This window comes from Silurus meridionalis, chromosome 1, assembly GCF_014805685.1.
Source record: "Silurus meridionalis isolate SWU-2019-XX chromosome 1, ASM1480568v1, whole genome shotgun sequence".
Classification (NCBI taxonomy): Eukaryota; Metazoa; Chordata; class Actinopteri; order Siluriformes; family Siluridae; genus Silurus; species Silurus meridionalis.
This window is the reverse complement of record NC_060884.1, coordinates 32,616,960-32,640,978: the sequence shown is the minus strand read 5'-3', so window position 1 is coordinate 32,640,978 and position 24,019 is coordinate 32,616,960. Positions and strand designations below refer to the sequence as shown.

The window sequence follows — 24,019 nt, the reverse complement described above, 5'->3', positions numbered from 1 at the left end:
ATAATTCCTGCAGGTTGGGATGATAGAGACTGTACAGATATGAACCCATTTGTATGCTTTGATGGTGAGAGCAGGTCCTTTTTCAGGAGTGAATGTTGTCATTGATGTGCTAATACAGTAAATGGTAAAATTTCAAGTTGTTTATTGGTAAACTTTATCTAAACCAATGTGTGTGTGCTTTGCTCTATTTTTAGATATTCTTATTTCTGGGACTTACTTTTAATGGTGTTTTAATGGGTCTAATGGTGTAACTTGTTTTATTTAAATTCTCACAGAAACAAAAAGTGGCTTTGACAGATACATTTACAACTCCAAAAACACAACATGGATAGAAGCTCAGAGTTACTGTAGACTGTATTACACAGATCTGGCCAGCATAAGAGATGAAACAGAATACACACTGATACATGATTTGGCAACCCCTTTGCAATTTTACACCTGGATTGGTCTGTTCAGAAACCCCTGGATGTGGATCGACCAAACGCCTCTCTCCCTCGTCCCTTGGAAGACTGGAAAACCTGATAATTTCCAGCTAAAAGAAAATTGCGTGTTTTTGTATCAAAAACAAATTGATGATGCACTGTGCTCTGACTTAAGGCCTTTCTTCTGCTACGATGGTGAACAGATTTTTTTCTTTTTCATGTCTATAAACAAATTGACATTGCATTTAGTATATCTGTTTAATTGTTTCTTTGTGTGTGTTTCTATGTGTCGTTTGATTCAGTCATCAAAAAACAACAAACGGTAAAGGTGAAGATCCAGTCTAATGAGGACGTGAATGAATTCAAGACAGAAATCTTGGAGCAGGTGGGTCTCATCCAGACAGACATGGTTTAGCTAGCATCTTCCTCAGATCATGAAGCACTGTATTTACACTGTATTGTAATTAGAATCTGACTTCGGATCATCACATCCCAATTCGGAGCATTTCTACAATTTTTACATGAGATTATTGTTTTCTCCTGAAATATTATAGTAATAAAAGTTGTATTATTTAGATCAAGCTAAACCTGGTGGAAGATGGAATGGCAGGAAACATCACGGTGATATGGAGGGTGCAAACAAATGGAGCGGTGTTTCACAAGGAGGATGCAGAAAATAATAATGCCAGAGACAAAGATAAATGTATTCCATATGTGAGAAATCTGGGATAAACTAGGAAATTGGAATGACAGGAAAACTTCCACACGTTCTCTTTCTGATAATGCTGTAGACTATAGTTATATAGTTCTGTCTTAATGTCACCCAAATGAGGATGAGGTTCCCCTTTTGAGTCTGGTTCCTCTCAAAGTTTCTTCCTCATAACATCTAAGGGAGTTTTTCCTTGTCACAGTCGCCATGGTTGCTCATCAGGGATAAATACACACCATTCACCTTAACTGTTAAATTTTGTAAAGATGCTTTGAGACAATGTCTGTTGTGAAAAGCGCAATAGAAATAAACTTGACTTAACTATCGTTTGGTTTATACAGTTTATTTCTTTACTTAAATTGTAGTTAACAATCATTGGTTTTCAAACTATTGGACACACATTGGACAGTGTCGAAAATAGAAATACTCGCTGAATTGATGTCGCGTTAATAAAATTTAGTGCCGTTTAAAAGAATTTGTGTTTGAATTTTGACAGCTGTCAACTTGTCTGCCTTTTTTTGTAGAAGTACCTGGCTGAAAAGCCAGGTGCATTTGTGATGGAGGTGATTCGAAGAGTGGAAAGAGAAAAGAACACTGTTCACTGTCACCTCGGGAGCATCAAATTTCATTTGACAGAGAGGGAGAGAGAAGAAGAAGAGTAGATGGGTGACAGAAAACGCATTAAAGATTAAAAATTCTCTCCGTTTCATAAAAATTTAAGACACTGTACAGAGTGATCGGGGTGCAATTATTGACTCTGGCCAGATTAGTTATGGCAGCATAACTACAAATATCCTAGTTCACCAAAACACACTTCAGCCACCATCCATCCAGATCTGCTCCTTTACCGATGTTAGTGTTAAGATGGTCCTCACACTGGTTCACACACATTCCTTTGTCTGTTCAGTGTCTATAGAATATTTACGATGTTAGTATGTAAGGTATACAGGAAGTCTTTATCTGGGTTTACACATCTCCGACTATTATGTCTTCTTATCTAAACAGGAAACAACTTTAGGTCAGGCTTTCTTTCCAATATGTGTATATATACCTGTCTGTTGCTTGCAATAAACCGAAGAAGAACATTGCTCCATTCTGTGTGCTGTGTGATTCTTCCCTGATATCAGAAAAGGCACCACGGGCATCGCAGTTCATATAGAAAACCTCTTCAAGAATTAAGTTTTGTTTGGGCATGATAAAAATCTAACAGTTTTGGTGTCAGAAGTGGGATACTTTCCGGCAATATCTGAAGGGAAATCACGCATCAAGGTAAGTTTTAGGATACTTCCTTGCTTGCGGGGATTGTCCCATTTGCCAGCGAATGGGGCTGCGTGTGTGTTTGTGTCTTGGTTACACATTAATTGTTTAATTAATAATAACAATTTCCTTTGGTGGGATGATTCTGTTGCAATGTTTTCCTCACCTTTGATGTAAGATGCAAGATAAGAAGACGTTTTTTACAGTCTGTCTGTTAGGCGAGTGACTGAGGCGGAAGCCGAAGCACCAAAAAATAAGAAAGCTTTAATGGAGTACTGCAGCAAAAACACAAAGACACCAACGAAAACAATAACGGACGCTGAAGGGGGGTGAGAGAGGTGGTTTTATGGGCATGGTAAACAAGAGGCAGGTGTTCGGAATCAGTAGGATGGTGATGAGCTCCGAGCGGGCGGGGCACACGCAGGAGAAGAAGCAGGGTGTACCCTGTCACTGTCTAATGTAGGCGATATTGTCTGAACTATCCAAAAGAATCCACGATAATTTTTATATTCACGAAAAAAATTGATAAATAAATAAATTAATTCACTGATTAAAAAAAAAAGAAAAAGGAGAAAAGGAACAAAAGAAAAAGGAAACATTTTGAAAATACTTTTATTCTCCTAACTTACAAAATTTGTGATCCAATTGGAGAGACTGGATTACTTTTTGTTTGAAGACTACGATCCCCCTGGTGCCTAGCTCAGCTGTATTGTCTGAGTGTTAAGTGTTGTGTGTCTGTTCTTTGTTCTGTGTAAAGAAGATGGGTCATGACATCTCTCGCTTACTGCCAGAAGAAAATCCCAAAGATTGGATGTATAGGAATAGTGCTGGTTATTGGACTAATCCTTATTTAGATCATTTGGCAGGATGGAGAGAAAATGGTTTAACATCTAGATACTTTTTCCTAGAGATTTAGATGCTGCTAGAGGTTTCTGCTATGCTCCAGGTTAAGTAAACCCGTTATGCTCTGCACTGCAACAGGAAGTGGAGCATTCCAGCATTAGCACAAAACACAAGGAAGAGGTCCTGGAGAAAGAGGAAGTTAATGTATTAGGGAATAGATAGAGTTCCAATTTCATGTCCTGTAACTCACCTTTTGCCTGTGGTGACACAGACTGGTACAAATTTTTATCATAGCTTTACAATAATTCCAAACTCATCTTTAAAACTTTTAGTAAGAGATATGATGCATAAAATGGGAATGGAGATTCTGTTTTTTTTAAACCCATGATTCACTGTCTTTTCCTTCTTTCCTGATGCTCTCAACTGAGCCACAGCCACATTCGGAAGATTTTTTTCAGGGTAGTACAGAGGTCCTGCCTGATGAACCAAATTTAGGTGAAGTTGACCCTAAATTATGGGCCTCTCACAAAGATGAGGCAAGTTTAATCCAGGTAAAAATGTATCATGCACTCATGAAAACACACCATCCGGTTTTTATTAAACAATATCCATTGTCAAAAGAGAAGAATGTTGGCATTGCTCCAGTTAACAATTTATTGTCACAAGGTGTTTTGATCGAGACTTATTCACCTTATAACACACCAATTAATCCCATCTTGAAGGCAAATAAAAATGCTGAAGGTTAACACAAGATTTACAAGAGATTAATAAAATAGTTATTCCGTTAGCTCCTTTGGTGCCTGATGTAGCTACCATTGTGAACTCTATACCAGCGACTCACAGATTTTTTACTGTGATTGATCTTTGTTCTGCTTTTTTCAGTGTCCGTTTGGCCTCAGAGACGCAGCCGCTTTTTGCATTTACCTATAGGGGACTTCACCTGGACCCATCTTCCTCAGGGCTTTGTTGACTCACCAGCCGTATTCTCCGCTGTAGTGCACAAAACTCTGGCCGATATCCACCTTCCAGAAACAACCTTCATCCTTTAATATGCAGATGACATACTTGTCACAGGACTGACTGAGCAGGACTGCCACAAAGCATCAGTGGTTGTCTGCAATGTCCTGGCTCAGGCTGGATTTAAATATTCACACCATAAACTACAGTGGGTGAAGTGAAAGGTCTCATATCTGGGTCATGTGATCTCAAAAGGCCAACGTAAGATATCCTAGGACCGAGTTAAGCTTGTGACTAGGTTTTCAAGACCTCAGACTGTGAAACAGATGCAGAGCTTCTTAGGAGTGATCAACTACTGCCGAGCATGGATCCCTGACTGCACACAGCATGATAAAGTTTTGCGTATTGCTATTGATCACAAAGCTCCTCTATTACATCTGATTCTGTGGACTCGTAAAAATGACTGACAGCTTTGCTGCCCTCAAGAAGGCTATACAGTCTGCTCCAGCTCTAGGTCTTCCGAATTATGCTAAGCCTTTTCACCTCTATGTTCACGAACATTGTGGTACGGCTGCGGGGATCCTAGCCCAGGAACACGGTGACAGATATCTCCCTGTTGCGCATCTTTCCAAATCTTTAGACAACATAGCACAAGGGTTGCCCTCGTGCTTGCGTGCAGTGGCTGCTGCGGCTCTGATGGTCCGGGATGCTGAGAAAATGGTGCTGTCATATACTTTGATACTGTACACCTCACATCAGGTAACAGCTATTTTACACAACCTCAACACAACATATGACGGCACAACGTAGATCTGGTTATGAAACCACACTCTTGGTGACAGAAAACTTCACCATTAAACCTCTTCTCAGCCACATTCAGCTGTAGTAACGCTGCGTGATCTGCTAGACGATATTGACTTAGATGGTTTTGATGACGCACATGATTGCCTTAAACACATTGAACAAGAGACCTCTTGTAGGCCCGATCTTTTAGATACGGCCCTGGAAGAGGGGGATTGCCTATATGTAGATGGTTCATGTTCAAAACCTTCTGATGGTGTGTATTTATGTGGCTATGCGGTTGTAAGATTACCTGATGAAACCATCAACTGGAGTTCTGACTGATAATCAGCCACAGTGGATACACGCAAGCAGGATCAAAACAGCACCCCCTTAATCTGTGCATTAATTGGTCTGCTGCCCTAAGAAGCCCACCTAAGTGAGTACTCAGGGCTAAAACAGTTGAGAGCCCACGGAAAGATCCTTTCTTTTTAGTAGAAAGGGGGCCACCTCCGTGGTGAAGATCTGACTCACTCGACTGTTTTGTTTAGCTTACCCTGATACCTGCTCTAGGTCTAAATTCTATAACAATATGTGCATAGTTGTAATTACACTCCGAATATTTCTTATTCTCTTTGAACACATCATTCAGAGAAGAAACTGTTATGTATACCTGATAATACTAATAGACATATTGAACAAGCACTGAGAAACATCACTGAAGCCTCTCGATGTCTTGGAGAACATGAAACAACTGCTGAACAAAGTTTTTTTGAAAAGATTAAGAATTTGTTTTTACGAGTGTTGAACACTACTTTGTTTTAGGATTGATTCTTGTATTGATTGTTGGAATTGTACTTTGTATGTTGCCATGTTTGATGACTATGGTAAGACGGGCCATAAAGGCCTCGGTTGGAGTGGTGATGATGAAGGATTATATGCATGTAGGGATGGAATGGCTTTCATTTGCAGTATATGTCACCGATTCAGTTCCCATGAAGAACATCCTATTTTATTGGTCTGTGATGCTAAATCATAAATGATTTAAAGTGGCCATTGTTAGTGTTAAGATGATTCTCACACTGGTTCACACACATTCCTTTGTCTGTTCAGTGTCTATAGAATATTTACTATTGGCGGAATTGGTGATCCTCTGCCCATCTTGACTTCTAAAAGACACTGCCAATCTGAAAGGCTCTTTTTATACCCAACCATTTTGCCAATTGACCTAATAAGTTGCAAATTGGTCCTCCATCTGTTCCTTATATGTACATTTAACTTTTCCGGCCTCTTATTGCTACCTGTCCCAACTTTTTTGGAATGTGTAGCTCTCATGAAATCCAAAATGAGCCAATATTTGGCATGACATTTCAAAATGTTTCACTTTCAACATTTGATATGTTATATCTATCTATATATCTATATTCTATTGTGAATAAAATTTCTATCTAATCGATATTTCTATCTATCTATCCATCCATCCATCCATCCATCCATCCATCCATCCATCCATCCATCCATCCATCCATCCATCCATCCATCCATCCATCCATCCATTGAATTGGGCTTCAAAACGCTTCCCTTCTCATTTCATTAAACTTTGTTGAAGTGAGATGGAGTTGTAATATGCGTTCGTTCTCTTGCTCTTGCGTTCTGCCTTTAGCTAAACATTAAGGCAAAATTATCACATTTAACAGCACTGTGGTTAAAACAAATGATTTCAAGTTAATGTGGTTTCTGTGTATTAGGGGTGTAACGGTACACAATATTCGCGGTTTGGTACGTTACTATTTTTTATGTCATGGTTCGGTTCAATTTCGGTACAGTTAGGGGAAAGAAATGCAAAAAAAATATTTTTTATTGACATTGTTTAATTATTAGTAGCATTTGTGAACAACAGATTTAAGTTTTTTAAAACAATATTAAATAAAATGCCTGCTTGGTTTAAATAAAATAGAAAAGAAATTCAAATAGAATAAATCAAATAAATACAATGCAATTTTTTTTTTTTTTTTTATTAAGTACTCGATTAAATTAATTTAATTGATTAAATCATATTAAATAAATGGAAACATTTAATTAAATAGTTAATATTTGTTAGACCCCATTTGGGTCATACTAATATATATAAATAGAGATTTAAGTGTGTGTTAAATTTCCTAAAGATATGTTCTACTTATTTTAGCATACTTCGTCTTCATTTACAAACAAAAAAAACTTTGGGCTGGAAGTAAATGAGAGAAAACGTAGCAAAATATCAACCCATTTGTGTTTAAAGTGAGTCTTCATTGACCATAAAATGTGAGAAGATCACAGCTGTGTTTGAGGAGTGGCAGGGTGAGGAACCAAGACCCAGAGGTTCCTACTTATACACTTCATGGTTTAATGATAATTATTAGCGGTTGGAGAGACTAACAACCACGTAAAGATGGCGGCACAGAAAACACACACACACTAAACATTTATTAAGTGCGAAAAATATAAAGATTCTATAAAGATTCTATTATATAATATTATATATATATATATATATATATATATATATATATATATATATATATATATATATATATATATATAAAATATAACAAAAACTCGCAAGGTTTTGACTCTCCTTGTGATGGTTCCTTTTTCAAGGGGAATTGTACATGTACTGTAAACAACAAAAATTGTAAATTACTTGTCATAAATGTTTTATTTACTACTTTAAATAAATAATACAATAATGAAATAGTTTTTCAAACATTTATATGTAATTTATTAGTACAAACTGAAATGTTACTCCAAACTTTCTCACCAACTATCAGATTTTTCATGACTCTCAGTCCAGTTCCATATGAAAAGTCGTCAACTATCGAGGTCACGAGTATTGAGGTTCCACTGTAAAATATATATTTTACACCCTTAGCAGCAACAACTGCAGGCAAGCGTTTGCGATAACTTGCAATGAGTCTGTTACAGCGCTGTGGAGGAATTTTACTTCACTCATCAATGCAGAATTGTTGTAATTCAGCCACATTGAAGGGTTTTTGAGAATTAACCACCTTTTTAAGGTCATGCCACAGCATCTCAATAGGATTTAGGTCAGGACTTTGACTAGGCCACTCCAAAGTCTTCATTTTGTTTTTTTTCATCCATTCAGAGGTGGACTTGCTGGTGTGTTTTGGATCATCGTCCTGCTGCAGATCCCAAGTTCGCTTCAGCATTTCTTTTTCTGAAATTTTATGTTACTTTTGCGCCAGACGTAATGGAAACACACTTTCCAAAAAATTTTACTTTTGTCTTGTCAGTGTACAGAGTATTTTCCCATAAGTCTTGGGGCTCATCAAGATGTTTTCTGGCAAAACTGAGACGAGCCTTTATGTTCTTTCTGCTCAGCAGCAGTTTTCTTGGATATTGTTGTGGGGTCTTTTGTGACCTCTTGGATGAGTCATTGCTGTGCTTTTGGGGTAATTTTGGTCGGCCATCCACTCCTGGGAAGGTTCTCCACTGTTCCATGTTTTTGCCATTTGTGAATAATGGCTCTCACTGTGGTTCTCTGGAGTCCCAAAGCTTTAAAAATGGCTTTATAAACTTTTCCAGACTGATAGATCTCAATTACTGTCTTTTTTGTTTGTTTCTAAATTTCTTTGGATCTCAGCATGTTGTCTAGCTTTTGAGGATCTTTTGGTCTACTTAAATAGGTCCTGTCTGACAAAGTGAAAAGATTTCATAATTGCGAACAGGTGTGGCAGGAATCAGACCTGGGTGTGGTGAGAGAAATTCAACTCAGGTGTAATAAACCACAGTTTGGGCCATGCAGTTTTAGATTTAGTTTTCCTCAATAATAAAAACCTTCATTTAAAAAACTGCATGTTGTGTTATCTTTTACTAATATTTTGATTAGTTTTATGATCTGAAACATTAAAGTGTGAAAAACATGCAAAAAAAAGAAATCAGGAAGTGGCAAACACTTTTATGTGCAAACACAATTGCTACTGTTTGCAGTTATGGTAGAGTAGATGCTAAACTGCATTTTGTTGCTGTGTACCTGTATTATGCAATGACAATAAAGTTCTATCTATCTATCTATCTATCTATCTATCTATCTATCTATCTATCTATCTATCTATCTATCTATCTATCTATCTATATCATACCTGCATGTAGAATAAATATGTCCACTAGGGGGCAGAACAACACAATAAAAGGCTTTAGGGCGAAATTACCTGTCAGCACCCAAATTCATCAAGAACAACACGTGATATCTACTGACATGATCAGAGAAGAACTGTACAATTTTTTTTTTAACTGTGTTATGCAATATTTAAGCTCAGGGTCTTCAAAAGCTGCAAAGTAGCTGCAAATAAGTGTGTAAAAACATGAACACCTCCATGAAAGTGAGTTTTGTTAGGAACTAGTTAAGCAATCACAAACTCAATCACAAACTTTTGAGTGATATATAGGAAACTCTGGTACTGGTTAGTGGTTGCTTTGTGGTTCAGATGTTGGTCTTCTGTTTGGAAGGTCATTTGTTCAAATCCCAGCACTGCCCTCAGCTACTAAGTTGTGTGTGAGCGGTAGGGCTGGGTGATATGACCAAAATATAAGATCACAATGCTTGAGGACAGGTCTATTATACATCTATTATACACCTGAATTTTAGAGGTTTATGTATTATCTTAATTAGTCGAATTTGTTATTCATCTTGAAGACATTAGCCTTTCCAAATAGGGTTTTCACATCCTAATAGAGGTTGACCGATTAATCCGTTCTCCCGATTAAGCGACACCAATTGTTCCAGTTTCGGCTTCAGGTCCGCCGTCATTACAAGAGCGGCCTCTAAAGGTGAATGACTGACAGCACGTGCTAATAGAGATGGATCTGCTAAAACCACAGGAACGATAAGCCGACTCTGAAGAGAAAGCTTTATAAGCATTTATCCACCACGTGCTGGGTTTTTCTCAGAGAACACACGCTCGAGAGGCTCCTGTAAACACAAAGACGATCTAATCCCGTGTCAGGGACGTTTTCACTACGCTAATTGGGAGGGGCCGAGCATGAGTTCTCTTTAGCTGCCATACCATTATGTTGTTAGGCCGTCTCACTTAAAAGGAATAATCTAATGTTTGTTCGTTTGTTTGTTTGATCTTTGTTCACTGTGTAAGTACTGAATCTCTGATTTAACGATTCCATCATGTTTTTTCTAAACTAATGGAAAGCTATGGGCAGATATTGAGCTCAGTTCTGCCTTTGATGTTTTGGTGTTTTGGGAATTTTATCCAAATTTTCAAATTCCGGTTACTTTACTGAATGTGTCTCCTTATTCCAACATTCCCTCAGATACACCAACATATCTTCAGATACCCTCAGATACATCAACATACCTTCAGATACCCTCAGATACACCAACATACCTTCAGATACGCTTAGATACACCAACATACCCTCAGATACTTTCTTGTTTAAAAAAAAAAGGAGTTCCATTATACAGAGCTTCAGGTAGTTCATGATTCTTAAGAATTTATCAAAAAGACAGAGGTAAGACGTGTGTGTGTGTGTGTGTGTGTCCTTCAAACGTAATTCCATTCCAAAACCCAAGCAGGAATCAAGGTCTATTAAACAGAAAAGTGCAGAAAACAAAATTAACTTGAAAACCAGTCTACGTTCACAGTGTTTGGTTAGAGCCTTGCTTATATGCACAGCAATGGCAGCTTTGTGGTACTGAGATTGGAACTCATGACCTTCTGAGAAGATGGTTCTTCATCTCAACCACTGAGCTACCACTTTTAGAAATAATGGACTTTGTCTCAAATCAGCTGTACAGATTCAAATAGATTAAAGATATACATTTTTTAAATGAGCAGAAGATACAGAAAGTAGAAGAGTTAAAGAAGAATCCGACATTTCAGCAGACGTTTTTCACCAGAGCAAAATCACAAAGTGAAGCTGGTGTGAAAACAGAGGAGAAATCAGAGGCACATCAGCTGGTTATTTACTGAGGGAGAGTTTCTGAAGAGCTGCATGATGAAGCTGTGAGACGTCTGGTGTTTGACTGGAGATATTTTTATGGAGAGCAAAATATTTTAAGTTATTTAAAGTTTAAGATTATATTTTATAAAATGGCATAAGAGCAATGAAATCTGTTTGTTTTGATTTGTTGTTATTTTATTGTTTACTTAAAAGCACAATTTTTATTGATTTTTTCAGGGTTTTTTTGCAGCATGTTAATATTTCTAACTTGTATAATTTTGACAGGAGATATTTTTATGGAGAGCAAAATATTTTAAGTTATTTAACGTTTAAGTTGATTTATTCTGGAACAATGTTCCTGTCTGTTTTTATTCATATTTATGTTTAAAAAAACATTTAGTTTTAGTGTGTTCAATAAATGTTTATCCTGTTCGGCCCGTGACCTAAGGATGCTTTGAGTTTTGGCCCCCTGTGAAATTGAGTTTGACACCCCTGGTGTATGGTGATTCTGAAGGAAGAGTACAGTAAGAGTGTAGTGGAGGTGAAGAGAGTTTCTCATAGGGTGATGAACATGAAGCTGAAAGTTGAAGGGTTAATGATCATTGCCATCAGTGATTATGCTCCGCAAGTGGGCTTTGAGATGAAGGAGAAAGAAAAATTCTTAAGTGAATTAGATGAAGTGGTAGATGATGTACCTAGGAATGAACGATTGGTGATTGGGGCAGACTTTAATGGGCATGTAGGTGAAGGGAACAGAGGTGATGAGGAGGTGATGGTAGGTATGGCTTTAAGGAGAGGAATGTGGAAGGGCAGATGGTGGTAGGTTTTCCTAAAAGAATGGAAATGGCAGTGGTGAACACTTATTTTCAGAAGGAGGATCATAGGGTGACGTATAAAAGTGTAGGAAGGTGCACACAGGTGGACTATGTTCTATCTAGGAGATGCAACCTGAAGGAGATTGGAGACTGTAAGGTGTTGGCAGGGGACAGTGTAGCTAGACAGCATTGGATGGTGGTCTGTAGGATGGTTTTGGAGGTGAAGAAGAAGAGGAGGAGAGTGAGAAATTAAAGAAGAATAAGATGGTGGAAACTGAAGGAGGAAGACTGTTTTGTGAGATTCAGGGAAGACAGGGGCTCGGTGGTGGTAAAGAGGTGCTGGATAATTGAGCAACTACTGCAGGAGTGATAAGGGAGACAGATAGAAAGGTACTTGGTGTGACATCTGGAAATAGAAAGGAGGACAAAGAGACGTGGTGGTGGAATGAGGAAGTGCAGGACAGCATAAGGAGAAAGAGGTTGGAGAAACAGAATTGGGATCAACAGAGTGATGAGAAAAGTAGGCAGGAGAGATGCGGCAGCAGGTAAAGAGGAATGTGGCATAAGCCAAGGAAAAGGCATATGAGGAGCTGTATGAGAAGTTGAACATTAAGGAAGGAGAAAAGGATTTATACAGACTGGCCAGGCAGAGAGACCGAGCTGGGAAGGATGTGCTGCAAGTTAGAGCAATAAAGAGTGGAGTAGTGGAAGCCAGGCTGAGAGAAGAGTTGTGGTATTGTATGAGGAAGTCAGGGGTGTCAAAGAAGTATGTGAGGGTGGTGCAGGACATGTATGAGGACAGTTTGACAGCAGTGAATTATGCAGTAGGAACAACAGTCTGGTTCAAGGTGAAGTTTTGACTGCATCAAGAATCGGAGTCCTTTCCTATTTGCAGTGGTGATGGACAGGTTGACGGACGAGGTCAGACAGGAGTCTCCATGGACTATGATGTTTGCGGATGATATTGTAATTGTTGTGGTGAGAGTAGGGAGCAGGTGGAGAAGAGCCTGGAGAGGTGGAGGTACATGCTGGAGAGAAGAGGAATGAAAGCCAGTATGAGTAGGACAGAGGGAGGGCAGTGGAGTGGTGCGGTTGCAGGGAGAAGAGGTGGAGAAGGTGGAGGAGTTCAGGTACCTGAGATCAAAAGTGCTAAGTAATGGAGAGTGTGTTAGAGAAGTGAAGAAAAGAGTGCAGGCAGGGTGGAGTGGGTGGAGAAGAGTGATAGCAGGAGTGATTTGTGATAGAAGAGTATCTGCAAGAGTGAAAGGGAAAGTTTATAGGACTGTGGTGAGACCTGAGATGTTGTATGGTTTAGAGACAGTGGCATTGAGTAAAAGACAGGAGGTGGAGCTGGAGGTAGCAGAGCTGAAGATGTTGAGGTTTTTGTTGGGAGTGACGACGATGGACAGGATTATAAATGAGTTTATTAGAGGGACATCGCATGTAGGACATTTTGGAGACAAGGTGAGGGAGGCAAGATTGAGATGGTTTGGACATGTGCAGAGGAGGGACATGGGGTATTTTGGTAGCAGAATGCTGTGGATGAAGCTACCAAAAAGGAGGAAAAACGGAAGACCAAGGAGGAGGTTTATGGATGTGGTGAAGGAAGACACGCAGGTAGTTGGTGTGACAAAGGCAGATGTAGAGGACAGGGGGGTTATGGAGACGGAAGAGCCCCTGTGGCGATCCCTAATGGGAGAAGCCGAAAGAAAAAGAAGAAGTAGAATCTCCCTAATACAGAGTGTGTCTGATGGTGAGCATTGTTCCTCTTTCACGCTCCTGCACACCAAATCTGGAACTACTGACCTTCAAATGTAGCCCCTTCTATGCATTTCTGGAATTCAGCACAAAGTCATTGCCTTTTAGTACTTTCTTTTTTACAGATGAATTAAGGATTTTGAGAAAAGTTCAGGCCTTCGCAAGAAATCCAATGTGTTGTGCTGTTTGTACGCATTGTTTTGAGAAATGGTTTTGGAAATTTAAAGGATGATTCGAGAAGCACTCCAAAGCAACTGAAGAAAACGTTAACATATTTGGATCAGCAGGACAAGCAACTGATAATGTAGGAAACAGCAGACACTTGTACACAAATCATTTAAATGAATGTACCAAAGCGTTCACAATGCGATCAAAGCAGCGAGACATGCTTTTATGACGTCATGTTGTGGAGTTTTGAGAATTTCATTTCTGATCTCAACGCTCAAAAACGCTCAAAAACGCTCAAAAGCAACTGAGAAAAACTGTTATCACATAAATGTTAATTAAGAATAAAGCTGAATGTAACCACTAGATGTCAGTATTACAGCGCACAAAACCTTCAACGTTCCTTTCTTTCTTTGTTTCTTTGTTTCTTTCTGTCTGCCTGTCTGTCTTTCTCTGTCTTATACCTCACCCACATAGTGAGATATATCTAGTATGTCTTAATTCAAACCAAACATAACATTATTACAGTTTTTCTCAGTTGCTTTGGAGTGTTTCTCAGATCAGAAATGAAATTCTCAAAACTCCACAACATGATGTCATAAAATCATTTCTCGCTGCTTTGATCAAATTGCGAACGCTTTTCTACTTTCATTTAATAAATTGTGTACAAGTGTCTACTGTTTCCTACATTATCAGTTGTTTATGTTCATGTTGATCAAAATATATTATACTGATTTCACCTGAATCACTTAAAATGTATTTTTAACTTGTTTTGGTAAATGTGTTGAATTGATGAATTGTGCAGATGAATCTTGAATGTCACTAATGAAGCCGAGTGAACGGCATCAGATCAACTAATGATCAACCAGTTCTCTAAAACAGGTCAAAGGTGAATCTTGTGAAGAGTTGGAGAGTGAATACAGACAGAGAAAAACACAGAATTATACAATTTCTGAAAATGGATGAACAACTAAGAAATGAACGAACACTAATACAGTACAGTAAAAGTGTGAATCCTGTCCGGTTTCTTACAATCGATATAAATCACATATACAATCAAATAAATGAATTTGTGCTGCTAAGATTCATAGATACCAAACAGAAGGAAGTCAAATTTTGTGCATTTTCAGTCAATGTGATTCAAACCATAGTTTATATCAGGAAATACTGAAAAACATCCTACTGATAACACGACTAAACATTTTGATGATTTTGTTTGTGAACAATGAAGAAGGGACTTTTTATTCTCATTTCCATGAGATGTTCATTGACACAAATACTTAAATTTGAGAGATGAACTGAGGATTTTTTTAAAAAGTTCAGGCTTTTGCATGAAATCCAATGTGTTGTGCTGTTTGTACAAATTGTTTTGAGAAATGCACGCACTGCTTTGCAAATATTAAGGATGATTCGAGAAACACTCCAAAACAACTGAGAAAAACTGTAAACCTTTTAAAATAGACAGACAGACAGACAGAAATGCACATATTATAGCAGTATTGTAATTTGCATGACAGATAAAAGATAAATAAATATATAATAAATATATAGATATACCGTATACACTGAAGAAACAGATCCAGACACACACATACATACACACATATTATACAATATCAACAAAGACTTCAGACAACATCTGCATATTTTGCACACAAACATACACCCCTTTACAATACAATACAATCTTCCACTGCAGGACTTTTCACATGCATATCTGCACACTGTATACATGCACACACTTTTGTTTCATCATAAGTAAATTTGTAATTGTGTCTTTTTTCCTCCTTATAATTTGTCATAGGATTCACAGTGTAATAACTTCATTGTAGGTGGGTGTTTCCTGTACATATGACAAGAAACATATGTCAAGAATCTTGAATCTTTAAGTAAGTATTTAGGTTTGTCCTGGAAAAACATTTAATGGCTTTTAGTCTTCATCTTGATTGACTTAAACCCCTTAAGACTCTGTTATGACTATATTTTGGCTTGGTCTTGTGCCTGTGTTGGACTTGGCAATGGTGGTCTTAATGATCACCCTATGTGCATGAATAAAACCCTGTGATTTGTAGCTGCACTGCTGCTTGGCGTTTTTATGGCTCTTCCCTTTCAAGAATAACCTGATGTTTATTTATTGTTGTCCAGTTTGAAGTGTTTACGCAAATGAATGTCATTTTTGGTCGTTTCTCCATAAAGGTGCAGAATGCAGCATGGAGTCTATGCATGAATTTGCATGTATGTAAAAATCCTAAATTCTTACATTTGTAAAATAAAAGTGTTGATTTAGTGTCATTCATTTTTTTGGTAAATTCTTTTTTTTCTTTATGAACTGTTATTTTTATGTAAAAAAAAAAAAAAAAAAAAAAAAAAACCTTTCTAATAATCAATAAGTAATATTTCAGTGTACTTTTTCTTTCCTACTTTACATGGGCATTATTTATGCAAAACTTTCTTAATAGCTGATTTTAAATGTTTTCGCACTGGGGAAAGAAGGTAAAGAAACTAGAAAATCAGTTGCTTATCAGCAGCTGGGTTTAGTTCAGTTCAGTTTGTTTTGTTTTGCTTAGCTCCCTTCTCTGGATTCACAGAGAGCATTGCTTGCCCAATGGAACTCCAATGGGACTCCTTAAGTAAACATAACCCATAGGAAAGTGCCCATAACACTCACTAGACATGAAAAAAGGGCCCCACCCAACACAGACGAAATTAACACAAAAACAGCATGAATCATGAGTGAGGAAGTTTATTATAAAGGCCATAAAAAGGATGGAGAACATGTCTTTCGTGAAGCTTGCCCCAAGCGCAGGCCAAAAACGGGAATAATACCTCTTCAGTGAAATCTACCACATTTGTGGAAAGCCTAAGCAGCCTACTAAAACTATCAAAGTAATAAAATTAAGAATATATTTAAAAATACTAATAAGCTTATGCAAAGTAATAAAATTGCTAACAAAAAAATAATATAGTATAATCTATGAAATAAGGAAAAAGCAAAGTACTTACACATAATCAAATTGCACGGGCAAGCGCTGTCCACCAAGCGAAGTAAAATAATGAAGTGAAACAATGGTATACTTCCCACTTCTTGTGGTCCAACCCTCTCGAAGAATCTCGAAGACAATGGTAATCAGAATTGTTTTTTGCCACTTCTTGTGGTCCAACCCTCTCGAAGAATCTCGAAGACAATGGTAATCAGAATTGATTTTTTTGAATGTTGGAATATTTGAATGTTAATGATAGTTAAAAATACTTGGGGAAAGGCAACATCCAAAGATTTCCAATAATGGTAATAACTGATGGTAACTGAGGAGGACCCAGGTTTGGGGAGTTTTCAATGTTAAGGGTCAAAATCCCACGTGTGGTCAGGCCATCAATGTCATGACATGCGGATGCTCTCGAGGTTGATTGTGGTTTGCCACAATAAACTCTACCTTTGCTCTACTCATCCTAGTGTCTTGGCTTCTTTTGAAGAGACTATTTTACATTTTATTTTGAAAGTCCCAACCAACGTAGGAAGCAACTCAGTCTGAGAGACAAAAAATTTTCGACACTCCTCAGGGACTCCCTTTGTTTTAAACATAGTTCCTCTGTGAGTTTTTTGTAGAGGCTGTCACCAGATTCTCAATTCTTTACCAAATCCAAAATCATTGAACCTGTTCTAAAAATAATATGTACTTCCAGTAGCACTGGTTGTGTAGCTCAATCTTTCAAACTGCCAGTTCAAGTCAAGAAGCTTTTATTGTCATTTCAACCATATGAAACGTGACGCAGTACACAGTGAAATGAAACAACATTCCTCCTGAACCCTGGTGCTACATAAAGCATCATAGAGCTACATCACAGAAAACACACAGCTAAGGACTAGTAAGTGTCCTCGCCACATAAAGTGCATTGTGTGCAACCTGGTGCAAACAGTGCAAAGACAACACAGGACAGTGCAAGGCAATACTTGACAGTGTAGGACAAATACACAAAACACAAAATTGTGCCGCCAGTAAACCTGTTGTATACTGCACACTGTGTGTAAAAGAGTGCAGTGAACATTGTAATTAAACAAAATGTTGTGCAAAAAAGGCATGTAAACAGTTTATGGTAATATGAGTGGTGCTGAAGACATGGATGTGTGAAGTGAGTACAATTGTGTGTTTGAGTCTGGGTTGTACAGATCAGTCACACAGTTTTGTGTGTGTGTGTGTGTGTGTGTGTGTGTGTGTGTGTGTGTTGAGAAGCCTGATGGCTTGAGTACGGTGCCCGAGAGATGCAAAACAAATCCGAAAAAAAAATAACATATGCAAAAACAAAACAACAAATCCGAAAACAAAATAACAAATCCGAAAACACAACAACAAGTCAGATAAACCGGAAAAGGTAGGTATAGATTGTGAATGGAACACTTATTGATCATTGGACGAGACACCTGTCATTCAAGAAATACAGGTATAAAATCTTATAACTTTGACTCTTGTACATGTGTAAAGTTCTCTGTTTTCTTAAAACTTTTTTTTTATTTCGATAAGTGCATCTTTAAATATAAAAAAAATAACAAAAGTAAACATTGGCAAGCAAAGAGAAACTGTTGTAGTTCCTGTATATCTTGAATGACAGGTGTCTTGTCCAATGATCAGTAAGTTTCCATTCACAAACTATACCTACCTTTTCCTTTCCGAAAGGGGAACCTCATCCTCATTTGGGTGACATCAAGAGTGTGATTATAGTCTTTAAACAATACAGACCACTGGAGAGAGAGAACTAATATGAGCACTGGGATAAAAGATTATGAGTAATGTTCTTTCTACAGTCTTTTACTTATTTGTGTTATAAAACTAGGAGCTACTGAGCAACTCATAAAATAGCTCAACATTTGCGATCATCACAGATCCAACACCAGCTTCTCCATGCCAGAGCCTTTAAACACTCCAGGATGTCCAGTGTCCAAACTCCACATGAAGTGGGATCCAAATGGCGCTGATACGTCTCTAGATGGGTTAGGATGTTTGTGGCCGGCATCTACTTCTTTAAAGGTCCATAATCTTCATAAGATTAGATTAGATTAGATTCGATTCAACTTTATTGTCATTACACATGTACAAGTACAAGGCAACGAAATGCAACGAAATGGGATGTGACTGGGGCTGGAGCAACCTCAGGATGCCTCAGGATGGATAGAGAAAGAGAAGCAGTGGAGAGGAATTAGCGTAGCTGCTGTTCATTATATTAACAGCACAAATTGATAATGTGCATGTGATCAGATGTTCTGGAGCACAAGGTTATGATGTGTTATGTGTAGGCTTTGCTAAAAAAAATACATTTTAATCTGCACTTAAACTGGGAGAGTGTGTCTGATCTCCGAACACTGTCAGGAAGACTATTCCAAAGTTTAGGAGCTAAATGTGAGAATTTTCTACCACCTTTAGTGGACTTTGCTATTCTAGGAACTACTAGAAGTTTTGTAAGTAAGTAGCGGTAGTTTGTAGTGAATTTATAACTTAACAGGAAGCCAGTGTAGGGACGATAAGATTGGGGTTATATGATAATATTTTCTCGACCTTGTGAGAACTCTGGCTGCTGCATTCTGGACAAACTGTAGCTTGTTTATTAATGATGCAGGACAACCACCTGGTAATGCATTACAATAGTCCAGTCTGGAGGTCATGAATGCATGGACGAGCTTCTCTGCATCAGATATAGATAACATGTTTCTTAGCTTAGCAATATTTCTAAGGTGGAAGAAGCTGTTTTTGTAATATGGTTAATATGATTTTTAAAAGACAAGTTGGTGTCTAAAATAACTCCCAGGTCCTTTACTGTTTAACTAATAGTTACAGAACATCCATGTAAAAATGCTGGAGCTTCTGTGTGCTGTGTGCTTGGGCAGAAGAGCAAAATCTCTGTCTTATAAGAATTTAATAATAGAATGTTGAGTCATCCAGTCTTTCAATTTTTTAACACACAGTTATCCAAACCAATTCAGCCATTTCATTTGGTTTCAATGAGATATATAGCTTGGTATTATCAGCGTAACAGTGGAAGCTAATACCATGCCTTCTAATAATATTTCCTAAGGAAAGCATGTATATTGTGAAAAGCAGGGGTCCTAGAACAAAACCTTGTGGCATGCCGTAATTTACTTGCATTAACCTGGATAGCTCTTCATTTAAGTCAGACAGGTAGGATTTAAACCAGCTTAATGCCTGTCCCTGAATGCCAATGTAATTTTGTAAGCGATCTAGGAGAAGATAATGATCTATAGTGAATGCAGCACTAAGATCTAGTAAAACTAACAGAGAGATGTAGCCTTGGTCTGAAGCTAAAAACAGGTCATTTTAACTAGAGCAGTTTCTGTGCTATGATAGGGCTTAAAACCTGACTAAAACTCTTCAAAGATATTGTTCGCTTGTAAGTGGGAACATAACTGGGCAGCGACAATCTTTTCTAAAATCTTCGACATAAATGGGAGATTTAAAATGGGTATGTAATTTGATAGTGTGTTTGGATCCAAATTAGGTTTCTTAATGAGGGGCTTAATAACTGCTAACTTGAGGGGTTAAGGGACATGACCTAAAGATATTGAGGAGTTAATAATATTCAAAAGACGCTCACCAGCTGTATGTAACACTTCCTTCAATAGTTTAGTTGGAATGGGATCTAATTGACATGTTGTTGATTTAGCTTTAGTAATAACATCATACAGCTCTTCCTGTCCTATACATGAAAACAGCATTGTTGTGGAATTTTAGGTGAGATTGTGTCAGGAGATGCTGTCAGAGGTTGAACCTCCACAATTGTTTTTCTAATACTATCAATTTTTTCAGTGAAGAAAATTCATAAAATACTCACTACTAAACTGTGATGGAACATATTGTTTTTCAGATTCCTGATTTGTTGTTAATTTAGCTGCTGTACTGAAATGGAACCTGAGACTGTTTTGGTTGTTTCCTATGAGATTGCTCAGGTGCTCAGCTCTAGCAGCTTTTAACGCCTGTCTGTAGCAGAGCATACTGTCTTTATACGCAATTCTAAATACCTCCAATTTAGTTTTCCTACATTTCTTTTCCAGAATATGGGCTGTTCTCTTGAGGGCATGCGTATGACTATTATACCATGGTGTAGGTGTTTTTCTCTAACCTTTTTTAACCAGATGGAGGCAACGTTGTCGAATGAGCTAGTGAGGATAAGGTCTATGTTGTTAGCCATTTCATCAAGGTGGTTAGCATTTATGGGTTTAGTGAGAAATTGAGATAAATCAGGCAGGTTTTTTATGAATTTTTTATGTGGTTGGAATAATAGTCCTACCAAGTCGATAACGTGGTGAAACACGGCTAATATGCTTTACCGGTAGTGTGTACAGTATGAGGTAATGGTCTGTAATGTCATCACTCTGAGGTAAAATATCTATATCAGTGACGTCTGCTTAGTGGGATATTATTAAGTCTAGTGTGTGATTAAAACGATTGGTTTGTCTGGTGATGTTTTGTATAACCCCAAAAGAGTTTAATAAGTCCACAAATGATAGTCCTAGGGCAAAGTTTGCATCATCTACATGAATATTAAAATCTCCTACAGGAAGCACTTTATCAAAATTGATCAACAGGTCTAAAAGAAAACGAGCAAACTCAAAAGAAAATCAGCGTAAGGCCATGGGGGTCTGTACAAGGTGGCCAGAGCGAGAGACAGTAGGGGTTTCCTATGTACGTCTAAAAGTACCGTTCTTTTTTTACTACACGAGGAATAGACACGGTTTCTATAAATTGGGCTGTGCGTGTACTTGTAACTATTTGGTTTGTTGTATAAATGTTGTCATTGTCGTAAATTGCATGATGTCTTACCAGTCAGATGGTGTGAAGCATCCTAGAGATGTTGTCTGATAGCACTACTGTTTCAACTCTGCTGGGGTGCAGGCCATCAGGGCGGAAGAACCTAGGATGTTCCCAGAAAAAAATTCCAATAATCAACAAAGAGAAGTTTGTGCTCTCGACACCATGACTGTAACCATTCATTTAGTTAAACTTCAACCTTCCGACATTCATGCAAACAAGGGTCATTCCCATCTCAAAGAAACCTGCTCTGGACCCATCAGACATCAACATCTACAGACCGGTATCACTTCTTTCTAAATCTCTGGAATGCACTATTTTTAACCAACTGTCTGTCTATCTCTCACAGAACAACCTCCATGATCCAAACCAGTCTGGGTTCAAAGCAGCACATTCCACAGAGTGTTAATTTAAATGTAAATGGTTGGTTGTAAATACTCAGTGTTATTGTAATATATGTATACACTTTATTGTTTGTTGTGTTCAATGGTAGTAGGGGTGTGGCTAAAATTGTTTTGGGTGTGGGTTGTTTTCCTGGTTTTGTCCATTCTTTTTGTGTTTTCTGTGTAGGTAATTTAGTCTCAGGGTCTGCATGTACATACCACAATATACACAGACCAGACATAATATTATGACCTTATTACATTATGAGCAGTGAATTGAATGACACTGATTATCTCTTCATCATGGCACCTGTTGGTGGGTGGGATATATTTGGCAACAATTAAACATTTTGTTGTCAAAGTTAATGTGTTAAAAGTAATAAGATTCTATGAGCGAGCATAAGGATTTTAGTAAGTTTGACATGGCCAAATTGTGATGTCTGGATGACTGGGTCGGAGCATTTCCAAATCTGCAGCTCTTGTGTGAAGTTCCTGGACTGCAGTGGTCAGTATCTATCAAAAGTGGTCCAAGGAGGAAACAGAGGTGAATCAGTGACAGGGTCATGTCGGCCAAGGCTCACTAATGCACGTGAGAAGCGAAGGCTGGTCCGTGTGATCCAACAGACGAGCTCCTGTAGCTCAAATTGCTGAAGAATTAAATGTTGTTAATGTGCCACAGGTCAGGATTGTTTTGGCAGCAAAAGGGGAGCAACACAATATTAGGCGGGTGACCATAATGTTATGCCTGATCAGTGGCCATAAAATTATGCCTGGTTGGTGTATACACTTTGTTTTACACAATCCTCATTTTTGCTTTATTTCTATGTGAATCTGGATATCACATACCTTATATATTTATCTTACAGCCACCGCCCAAAATGTCTTTAATCATGCTGTGTGACCCAACCTTAACATCAGACTCATAGGCATGGCATGCTGTTGGTATTGATGCTCTGAATGTGGTGCTTCAGTTTTGTGGTTTAGTTTTTGCCTTTTTCTGCTCTTTGTCTTTTGGTGCTCCTATTTAAGGGAGGTGCATAAGTTTGAATTATTACTTTGTTTTTTCTCATTGAAAGACAATTTTTTTTTTTATTTATCCTGCGTTCTGCATTTGGGTCCTTCCTCTCACGCCTCCTAACAGAACAATCTGGCCAAATATGGACCCTACGGACGCAGAGGAATTAAGGGGAAGTGTAGACTCCCTGAAGCAGATCTGCCTCACCCATGACCAGCAGCTGCATGAGATTAGTTTAACACTTTGAGATTTCATGCAGCCCCCCCCTTCCTGGGGTTCGCCAACTTTTTTCGGCGGTTTACAGTTCAGTCTCGAGGCGGAGCAAGCTTTTATCAGACTCAAAGACCTCTTCACCTCTGCCCCAGTCCTGTTTTTTCCCGATCCCTCTCGCCATTTTATTATGAAAGTCGATGCCTCTGACCTAGGTAGATGCTGTACTGTCCCAGAGGGACACTACTGATAGTAAGTTGCACCCTTGCACCTTCTTCTCCTGCCATCTTAACCAAGCAGTCCATAATTACTCCATTGGAGAGCGTGAGCTCCTGCCCATCAAGCTTGCCCTGGAAGAATGGCATCACTGGTTAGAGGGGGCAGAGACCTATATCTTGGTCTGTACAGATCACCGCAACCTGGAGTATCTGCGCACTGCCAAACGCCTCAACCCTCACCAGGCTCGCTGGGGACTCCTACCGCCCAGGATCTAAGAATGGTGAGCCTGACGCTCTTTTGTGGTTACACTCACCTGTGGAGGAAGGAGACCCCACCTTCACATACATACCTCCTCCTTCCATTACCATGCATGCCCTGGACCTAGACCTTGAGGCTGGGGTCAAACTTGCCACTGTGGATTAGCCGTTTCCTGAGGGTCGTCCTGCTAAGAGACTTTTTGTTCCTAAGCAGCTGCGGTCCTAAATCCTCCAGTGGTGTCACGGCTCACCTGTTTTGCCAACCCGGGGTTCCCCATACTCTGTCCCTCCTCCGGTAGCGTTTCTGATGGCCCACTGTCCAGAGAGATGTCCGTGAATTTGTAGCCGCCTGTCCTACCTGCACGCAACACAAGAACCCTAAGGGCCATTTGGAGTGTTTACCACGTCCACTCCCTTTTAAACGCCCCTGGTCTCACATTGCCCTAAATTTTGGTACCGGACT

At 38.6% G+C, this 24,019-nt stretch overlaps 1 long non-coding RNA gene across 1 annotated transcript in view; it reads left to right on the top strand.

Moving 5' to 3' along the window:
• The first annotated feature begins 509 nt into the window (after positions 1-509).
• The window catches only part of LOC124392647, a 34,733-nt gene continuing 11,223 nt past the window's right edge, over positions 510-24,019 (top strand). The window contains exons 1-2 of the long non-coding RNA XR_006927187.1: positions 510-617; positions 725-807. This is a non-coding gene — a long non-coding RNA (uncharacterized LOC124392647). The remainder of the gene's footprint in view (positions 618-724; positions 808-24,019) is intronic.